Below are 8,183 nucleotides of genomic sequence, written 5' to 3'. Positions count from 1 at the left end.
GGACCAGTGTGGTACGTAAGCCACCTGGTGGCACCAAACCCTCATTCGGTGACAACACCGGTTCGTATTGTATGGAATAGTAGCCAGAAATACAAAGGCGTGGGTATGAATGATCTTCTTCTGAAGGGACCAGACGTTCTCAACCCTATAAGAGCTGTCTTGCTGAGATGTACAACTCTGTATGGCTGGAGGAGCGTGAGATGCATCTTCACAGGTTCCTCTGGAGGGACAGCCCAGATAAAGAGATAAGTGAATATGCAATAAACCAGAGTCAACATTGGGGACAGACCTGCTGGTTGCATTGCTCAGTTGGCTATGAGGGAAACAGCACGCCTGCCCAACTTTCTTCACTTGGAGGATGAGCGCAGAGTCATTGAAGAGGACAGTTATGTGGATGACCTCTTAACCTCCCAAAATGACCTGAATAAACTTGACAAAATCACAGCAAATGTCGAAGAGATCTTGAAAGCTGGAGGGTTCTTCCTCAAACCATGGGTCCGGTCAGGGCAAAGTGGGAGGCAAGGAATGGAGGTGGAGGTTCTAACAAAGACACAAAGTAAAACCTTAATTCTTCCAAATCAAATTAGGGACAAAGACAACAAAGCCTTGGGTATCGGCTACCAAATGGATGAAGACAAGCTCTACATGTTAACCCCAGTTAACTTTTCCAAAAGGAAAAAGAAGATGAGAGTTGGAAAAAATCTTCTCAAGGAGGAGGTGAGAACTGAGACACCTAACCCACTGACTAGGAGGGTTCTCGTAAGCCAAGTGGCTGGACTGTACGACCCAATTGGCTTAGTTACACCTGCCAAACAGAAGGGAGCAATTCTTGTTCGAAAAGCATTCCAAGAGGGAGGGGGTGGGAAACTAACCCAAGAAACCTGGGACCAACCTCTCTCAGAAAGCCTCAGAGAAGAAGCCATCCAGCTTTTTGAAGATTATGTGCAGCTTGGAGAGGTGAAATTCCACAGGAGCCTCACACCAGCTGGCTGGGAAGGGAAACCTTGGGGCATCACATTATCTGATGGAAGTGACAAAACCTATGGAGCTGTGATGTACTTAAGATGGGAGACAAGTCAAGGCACTAAAGTTTGATTTGTTGAATCAAAAGCCAAGCTGACACCCCTGGATCAGAAGGGAGAAGCTGTAAAAGCTGAGATCTGTGGTGCTGTCTTCGCAGCCAGGATCAGGAAGTATGTGGAAAAGCATGCTCGAATGAAGATCGAGAAATGGTTCCATCTACTTGACAGTCAAACGGTCTTGGGAGCCATTCAAAGAGTCAGTTATGGGTACAAAACCTTCTTTGCAAATAGAGTGGGTGAAATCCAGAAGGCTGGACAAGTGCAAGACTGGTGGTGGATCCGTGGGGATCTAAACATAGCTGACATCATAACAAGAGGGGGTGCTCCTGAAGATTTGAAGGAGAATTCCACATGGCAAAATGGACCAGAGTTCCTAAAGTGGCCAGTGGAGGAGTGGCCTATAAAATCAGCTGGAGAGGTTGCAGCTCATGCCAGGGAGAGTGTAAACAAGCTCCAGAGGAAGGCATTCTCAGGTGCATTAACAAGAGCTCAAGCAAGAAGTAGTCAGCAGAAAGAAAGACCTACAAGGCACTCAGGAAAGTCCAAAGAGTGAAACTCAAGAGGGAATACCTGTGGTAAATCCAACTCTTCTTAGAAGGAAGCCCACTGGCTGGGTTAAATATCTTGTGGAAGTAAGAAGATTCAGTAGCCTGTCCAAACTGGTGAGAGTCGTTGCCTGGGTTTGTCTAGCAGCCAAGCAGTGGCTGAAGAGGAAGGGCCAGGCCCCTAAACAGGCAAAGAGGGAGGTAAGATCACCCAAGCAAGCTGTGCTGACTGTCAAAGAACATGAAGATGCACTCAAAGTCCTTTTCCTCGCAGCTCAAGAAGGTACAGATTTTTCAGACACAACTCTAAGCAGACTGACAGTGTACAAAGATGTGAACTCTGGGCTGCTAGTTTGTGGAGGCAGAATTCAGACATTAAACGAAGATAAGACAGCAGTGTCAGTTTTACCCTTTGAAGCATGGGTGTCTACACTGCTGGCACAAGACTCCCACAAAGCAAACCACAAGGGAGTGGCAGGAACCCTTCTCCGGATGAGGAAGAAAGCCTGGGTAATAAAAGGCCGTAGACTTGCCAAGAAAATGGTTGACAGCTGTGTGGTCTGCAGGAAAAACAAGGCAAAACAGTGTCAACAAATCATGGCTGACCTGCCTCTAGAGCGAACAGGCCCAGCTGCACCTTTTGAATTCACCACCGTGGACCTGTTCGGCCATTATGAAGTGAAAGATGAGATCAAGAAGAGAACTAGACTCAAAGTATGGGGAATAGTCTTCTGTTGCATGGCTTCCCGAGCCATACGCACTGAAGTGGTGAGTGACATGTCATCTGAAGGATTCCTGCTAGCCTATCAAAGGTTCACTTCACTGAGAGGACACCCCAGGAAACTCTGGTCAGACCCTATCGCTAACTTTGTGGGAGCCAAACCCGCACTTCAAAAATTCCTTAACCAACTAAACAAGTCTGAACTTGAAGACACAGCTGCCAAGCATGGTACAGAATGGTCATGGAAGATCCACCCTGCAGACTCTCCCCATAGGAATGGTGCCGCAGAGGCAGCTGTCAAAGTAGTGAAGCGGGCGTTGAGCAACCTTGGTGGAGATGGTGTTTTCACGTGGGGAGAATTCCAAACTTTTCTCTTCATGGCAGCCAACCTTGCTAATGAGAGACCCATCGATGCAAGAACTCAAAGCAGAGAAGACTGTGTAGAGTACATCACCCCGAATTCTCTGCTTTTAGGACGTACCAATCCAAAGGGAGACCCTGGAGATTTCCAGTTTGATGGCTACCCTTACAAAAGACTTAAACATATTCAAGCAGAGTTAAGCCATTTCTGGAAGAAGTGGAGCCAATTGGTTGGACCTAATCTATTCATAAGGAACAAATGGCACACCAAAGAGCGAAATGTTGCTGTTCGAGATGTGGTCTGGTTGGCTGACCAAAACGCCCTAAGAGGACAGTACAAGCTGGCTCGAGTGGTCGGTGTCAATGCTGACAGCAAAGGCATCGTAAGAGATGTGCTTGTGAAGACTTTTCCCAGCTATCCTGTTCACATCACAAAGTCAAACAGCAAAAAAGGGCCCACAAGAGCAAACGGTGAAAGAACAAAGAGGCTTCAAACCAAAATCCCAGCCACAATTCTTCATAGAGATGTCAGACGCCTTGTCATTCTACTTCCCATTGAAGAACAAACAGAGGTGTGAAGGGCTTGTGTGACCTCTCTGGATTTGAAAAAAACAGGAGCTCAAGTGGGAGGTGTTGAGCTGAATCTCAGGACTGAGTCAAAGAACTACACTTCCCAGAGTGCACCAGCAGCAGCAAACCGGCTGCTTGTCACCTGATCAATCATTTTCACTGATTTGGTGCACCTGTGAAGGCATAGAGGGGCTCAATCATTCAGAAGAACAAACTTCAGAGAGAAGACTCCAAGTTCACTCACAGGTTCAGTCCAAAGACGCCAATGGTAAAAGGCTTAAATGGTTAATTCATTTAAGTTATTTAGAATGTTTTTTCTAATTTAAGTTAATTAAAATGTTTAATTAAAAATGGTAACTATTTGTTCTGTCTTTAATGGTTTAAAACCTAATTTACTGGCTAATTTACTGGACAGACCAATCAACTGAAAGCAAACTAAAAATAAAAAAGATTGATTTGGAAATTTGAGTTGTCCCTGTGTCCTTTGGATGATTCCCAGTGGGTCAGAAGTTTACATACACTCAATTAGTATTTGGTAACATTGCCTTTAAATTGTTTAACTTTGGTCAAACGTTTCGGGTAGCCTTCCACAAGCTTCCCACAATAAGTTGGGTGAATTTTGGCCCATTCCTTCTAACGGAGCTGGTGTATCTGAGTCCGGTTTGTATGCCTCCTTGCTCGCACACACTTTTTCAGTTCTGCCCACAAATGTTCTATAGGATTGAGGTCAGGGCTTTGTGATGGCAACTCCAATACCTTGACTTTGTTGTCCTTAAGCCATTTTGCCACAACTTTGGAAGTATGGTTGGGGTCATTGTCCATTTGGAAGACCCATTTGCGACCCCCTTGTCCCTCCAAACATAACAATGGTCATTATGGCCAAACAGTTCTATGTTTGTTTCATCAGACCAGAGGACATTACTCCAAAAAGTACGATCTTTGTCCCCATGTGCTGTTGCAAACCATAGTGTGGCTTTTTTATGGCGGTTTTGGAGCAGTGGCTTCTTCATTGCTGAGCGGCTTTCAGATTATGTCGATATAGGACTTGTTTTACTGTGGATATAGATACTTTTGTACCTGTTTCCTCCAGCATCTCCACAAGGTCCTTTGCTGTTGTTCTGGGATTGATTTGCACTTTTCGCACCAAAGTACGTTCATCTCTTGGAGACAGAACGCGTCTCCTTCCTGAATGGTATGACGGCTGCGTGGTCCCATGGTGTTTATACTTGTGTACTATTGTTTGTACAGATGAACGTGGTACCTTCAGGCGTTTGGAAATTGCTCCCAAGGATGAACCAGACTTGTGGAGGTCTACCATTTTTTTTCTGAGGTCTTGGCTGATTTCTTTTGATTTTCCCATGCTGTCAATCAAAGAGGCACTGAGTTTGAAGGTAGGCCTTGAAGTACATCCACAGGTACACCTCCAATTGACTCAAATGATGCCAATTAGTCTATCAGAAGCTTCTAAAGCCATGACATCATTTTCTGGAATTTTCCAAGCTCTTTAAAGGCACAGTCAACTTAGTGTATGTAAACTTCTGACCCACTGGAATTGTGATACAGTGATTTATAAGTGAAATAATCTGTCTGTAAACAATTGTTGTACAAATTACTTGTCATGCACAAAGTACATGTCCTAGCCTACTTGCCAAAACTATAGTTTGTTAACAAGAAATTTGTGGAGTGGTTGAAAAACGAGTTTTAATGACTCAATCAATCAATTTTATTTTATATAGCCCTTCTTACATCAGCTAATATCTCGAAGTGCTGTACAGAAACCCAGCCTAAAACCCCAAACAGCTAGTAATGCAGGTGTAGAAGCACGGTGGCTAGGAAAAACTCCCTAGAAAGGCGAAAACCTAGGAAGAAACCTAGAGAGGAACCAGGCTATGAGGGGTGGCCAGTCCTCTTCTGGCTGTGCCGGGTGAAGATTATAACAGAACCATGCCAAGATGTTCAAAAATGTTCATAAGTGACAAGCATGGTCAAATAATAATCAGGAATAAATCTCAGTTGGCTTTTCATAGCCGATCATTAAGAGTTGAAAACAGCAGGTCTGGGACAGGTAGGGGTTCCATAACCGCAGGCAGAACAGTTGAAACTGGAATAGCAGCAAGGCCAGGCGGATTGGGGACAGCAAGGAGTCACCACGGCCGGTAGTCCCGACGTATGGTCCTAGGGCTCAGGTCTCTCAGTTGGCTTTTCATAGCCGATCATTAAGAGTTGAAAACAGCAGGTCTGGGACAGGTAGGGGTTTCGTAACCGCAGGCAGAACAGTTGAAACTGGAATAGCAGCAAGGCCAGGCGGACTGGGGACAGCAAGGTGTCATCATGCCCGGTAGTCCTGACGTATGGTCCTAGGGCTCAGGTTCTCAGAGAGAACGAGAGAATTAGAGAGAGCATACTTAAATTCACACAGGACACTGGATAAGACAGGAGAAGTACTCCAGGTATAACCAACTAACCCCAGCCCCCCGACACATAAACTACTGCAGCATAAATACTGGAGGCTGAGACAGGAGCGGTCCGGAGACACTGTGGCCCCATCCGAAGAAACCCCCGGACAGGGCCAAACAGGAAGGATATAACCCCACCCACTCTGCCAAAGCACAGCCCCCGCACCACTAGAGGGATATCCTCAACCACCAACTTACAATCCTGAGACAAGGCCGAGTATAGCCCACAGAGGTCTCCACCACAGCACAAACCAAGGGGGGGCGCCAACCCAGACAGGAAGATCACGTCAGTAACTCAACCCACTCAAGTGACGCACCCCTCCCAGGGACGGCATGAAAGAGCACCAGCAAGCCAGTGACTCAGCCCCTGCAACAGGGTTAGAGGCAGAGAACCCCAGTGGAGAGGGGAACCGGCCTGGCAGAGACAGCAGGGGCTGTTCGTTGCTCCAGAGCCTTTCCGTTCACCTTCACACTCCTGGGCCAGACTACACTCAATCATATGACCTACTGAAGAGATAAGTCTTCAGTAAAGACTTAAAGGTTGAGACCGAGTCTGCGTCTCTCACATGGGTAGGCAGACTGTTCCATTAAAATGGAGATCTATAGGAGAAAGCCCTGCCTCCCGCTGTTTGCTTAGAAATTCTAGGGACAATTAGGAGGCCTGCGTCTTGTGACCGTAGCGTACGTATTGGTATGTACGGCAGGACCAACTCGGAAAGATAGGTAGGAGCAAGCCCATGTAACGCTTTATAGGTTAACAGTAAAACCTTGAAATCAGCCCTTGCCTTAACAGGAAGCCAGTGTAGGGAAGCTAGCACTGGAGTAATATGATCAAATTTCTTGGTTCTAGTCAGGATTCTAGCAGCCGTATTTAGCACTAACTGAAGTTTATTTAGTGCTTTATCCGGGTAGCCGGAAAATAGAGCATTGCAGTAGTCTAACCTAGAAGTAACAAATGCATGGATTAATTTTTCTGCATCATTTTTGGACAGAATTTCTGATTTTTGCAATGTTACGTAGATGGAAAAAAGCTGTCCTTGAAACAGTCTTGATATGTTCGTCAAAAGAGAGATCAGGGTCAAGAGTAACGCCGAGGTCCTTCACAGTTTTATTTGAGACGACTTTACAACCATCAAGATGAATTGTCAGATTTAACAGAAGATCTCTTTGTTTCTTGGGACCTAGAACAAGCATCTCTGTTTTGTCCGAGTTTAAAAGTAAAACGTTTTCAGCCATCCACTTCCTTATGTCTGAAACACAGGCTTCTAGCGAGGGCAATTTTGGGGCTTCACCATGTTTCATTGAAATGTACAGCTGTGTGTCATCCGCATAGCAGTGAAAGTTAACATTATGTTTTCGAATAACATCCCCAAGAGGTAAAATATATAGTGAAAACAATAGTGGTCCTAAAACGGAACCTTGAGGAACACCGAAATGTACAGTTGATTTGTCGGAGGACAGACCATTCACAGAGACAAACTGATATCTTTCCGACAGGTAAGATCTAAACCAGGCCAGAACTTGTCCGTGTAGACCAATTTGGGTTTCCAGTCTCTCCAAAAGAATGTGGTGATCGATGGTGTCAAAGGCAGCACTAAGGTCTAGTAGCACGAGGACAGATGCAGAGCCTCGGTCTGACGCCATTAAAAGGTCATTTACCACCTTCACAAGTGCAGTCTCAGTGCTATGATGGGGTCTAAAACCAGACTGAAGCATTTCGTATACATTGTTTGTCTTCAGAAAGGCAGTGAGTTGCTGCGCAACAGCTTTTTCTAAAATTTTTGAGAGGAATGGAAGATTCGATATAGGCCGATAGTTTTTTATATTTTCCGGGTCAAGGTTTGGCTTTTTCAAGAGAGGCTTTATCACTGCCACTTTTAGTGAGTTTGGTACACATCCGGTGGATAGAGAGCTGTTTATTATGTTCAACATAGGAGGGCCAAGCACAGGAAGCAGCTCCTTCAGCAGTTTAGTAGGAATAGGATCCAGTATGCAGCTTGAAGGTTTAGAGGCCATGATTATTTTCATCATTGTGTCAAGAGATATAGTACTAAAACACTTAAGTGTCTCTCCCGATCCCAGGCCCTCGCAGAGCTGTGCAGATCCAGGACAGCTAAGCCCTGGAGGAATACGCAGATTCAAAGAGGAGTCCGTAATTTGCTTTCTAATGGTCATGATCTTTTCCTCAAAGAAGTTCATGAATTTATTACTGCTGAAGTGAAAGCCATCCTCTCTTGGGGAATGCTGCTTTTTAGTTAGCTTTGCAACAGTATCAAAAATAAATTTTGGATTATTCTTATTTTCCTCGATTAAGTTGGAAAAGTAGGATGATCGAGCAGCAGTGAGGGCTCTTCGGTACTGCACGGTACTGTCTTTCCAGACTCCAACCTATTTGTATGTAAACTTCCGACTTCAACTGTAAATGCCTCATGTGCTTAGTTCAACCATT

This window comes from Coregonus lavaretus (assembly GCF_964263955.1).
Source record: "Coregonus lavaretus genome assembly, chromosome: 8".
Classification (NCBI taxonomy): domain Eukaryota; kingdom Metazoa; phylum Chordata; class Actinopteri; order Salmoniformes; family Salmonidae; genus Coregonus; species Coregonus lavaretus.
Note: the sequence above shows the minus strand (reverse complement) of the source record.